Genomic DNA, 2,517 nt, shown 5'->3' on the forward strand with positions numbered 1-2,517 from the left:
TTTAGAGGTCGTCTCGGAAATGTGTAAAACTTCAGTTGGTTACTCTTAGACAATTCACAGTCCATAAACGTTATGTTCAAAAAGTTTCATTTTAAACCTTTATTAAACTGTCACATTAATACTGGAAAATTATGAAGGAGTCCATGTCCGCCCATAAGGTAATTCCGTAGTTCCTGAAAATTGGAGATATGTTGATGTATCATTCATTTCTTAAAATTGGACAAAAAATATCTTCATGAAGCTTAACATATTTTTCCATGGATACCTAGTATAAGTCCATGTACTGGCATTGAAACATTCTCCACATTAATACATGCTTCAAACTGCATCATAGACATACAGTACGCTAGTTACCTCAGTTTCACAGAACATCACGGGTGTGAATCTAATAGCACCTCTGCTTCACTGAAGCATTGCCATGGTGAAGAAGCTTGCGAAACCCTGTAATGAAAGTACACACACACACACACACACATATATATATATATATATATATATATATATATATATATATATATATATATATATATATATATATATACATATATATATATATATATACATATATATATATATATATATATATATATAAAAATATGTATATATATATATATATATATATATAAATATGTATATATATATATATATATATATATATATATATATATATATATATATATATGTATATATATATATATATATATATATATATATATATATATATATATATATATATATATATATATATGTATATGTATATATATATATATATATATATATATATATATATATATATATATATATATATATGTTATATATATATATATATATATATATATATATATATATATATATATATATATATATATGTATATATATATATATATATATATATATATATATATATATATATATAATACAGACTATGAAAGTCATGCAAATAATGATTTCCAAAACTAATGTTCCTTCTTTGTGCCTCTAAAACATATGTTATTAAAGGAAGCTGTAGAGTGGAGGCATACACCATGAGGCACTTGGCCAAGGTGTAGTCTCCGGAACATAAACCTTTAAATCTGTGGCAGGTTATTCAGCCAATATCCTGGGATGCAAGGCCATTGCATGATCCAGGTTACCACAGACACCTTCCCAAGGTACTTATTTCATGTGCCATCCCTCAAAGGGTGGATAGAGACCTGAGTCGAATGCTACCCTCACCAGGATTGCAACCAGGGTTTCGCGTCGATAAGCATCATATTGTACCTGTTTAGACAGGTTCAAGCAAACCACATACTGTATTTAATGCTCTCTCTTTCTCTCTCTTTTTTCTTTTGGAAGAGAGAATTCTAAAAATAACTACTTTTTTTAAAGCGTTCAATGACTTATAATTCTTCAGAAAAATTATAATACTGTTTGCCGCTAACATATCCTCAATTTGAGGCTTAGTTATATCAGCGATACATGTATTACATCTGTTTTAGTGTAGGGCATTTGCGATATTAGAGGGAACAGCACACCCCATGAACTTCATTTTAGCCTCACTTACATCTCTCTCCTCTTCCTTTCTGGACACCTATTCAACGCTATCCCAGCAATATTTAGACAGTCTGTCCCAACCGACAATATACTTTTTCGTCATCAACTTTCCTTCTGCTTCAGTTGCCTTTTTCTTTTTATCGCCCCATATGCAGGTCTGTTTCAGGGTCAATAAGAATTTTACATATATTGAAGTTACTAAAGTAAATAGGTCCTGTCTCATGGTCCGTTGTATAAGGGCACACTAACGGCCATACCACGCTGAGTACACCGCTTCCCGTTCGATCGGCGAAGTTAAGCAACGTTGGGTCTGGTTAGTACTTGGATGGGTGACCGCCTGGGAACACCAGATGCTGTTTGCCTCCCTAAGTCAAGTGGGGTTGGTGGAGGATTAGTGCCCCTCCCTGTAAAACAATTAACTCTAAGCCCTTGGCCACCCTGTCTGGGATACATGGCGTCTGGCAATGAATGAATATATATATATATATATATATATATTGTTACATAGCCTATGATTTCATCATCCTTTGTGTAATTTTAACGCACAGTTGCTGCATGTTTGATCACGAGCGTGTTCTGCCTCAGTCCCCCCTTCTACCGTTATAGTAGAGTAAGTCGTTCTCTCTGTTATACTTTGCGGGATTTTCAGCTCTCTGTCCCCATGGCTTCATTTGCGCGTCCTTCTTACAAGTTGTATCAAGCTCTCCTGGCCCCTATATAATGAGCTCAGTCTCTGCATCATGGGGACTTTGATGCATGGTCGTGGAGTGTGCAGACGTGTTTCTCTGGCTCTCCTCTAGCTGCAGGGTTGCCTCACCGGCTTTAGCTTTGTTTCCTCCGCCACTAGGGCGTTTTTCAATAAAGTTAGGTTAGCTAGTACTAATTCTCCTCCCAGCCCTTTAGAGATATAGTAAGTGTCTATATCTGTTTCCTGAGATTGCCTTTGCTTACTCACCTCTGGAGTGTACCCCCCACTGATCGCTC

At 34.6% G+C, this 2,517-nt stretch overlaps 1 non-coding gene across 1 annotated transcript; it reads left to right on the top strand.

Moving 5' to 3' along the window:
- The first annotated feature begins 1,776 nt into the window (after positions 1-1,776).
- Positions 1,777-1,895, top strand: LOC145393098 (5S ribosomal RNA). The gene has a single exon (XR_013896116.1). It is a non-coding gene; the product is annotated as a 5S ribosomal RNA (ribosomal RNA).
- The last annotated feature ends 622 nt before the right edge of the window (positions 1,896-2,517 follow it).

This window comes from Coenobita brevimanus, chromosome 23, assembly GCF_032717465.1.
Source record: "Coenobita brevimanus isolate Jiangsu-jjx chromosome 23, ASM3271746v2, whole genome shotgun sequence".
Classification (NCBI taxonomy): Eukaryota; Metazoa; Arthropoda; class Malacostraca; order Decapoda; family Coenobitidae; genus Coenobita; species Coenobita brevimanus.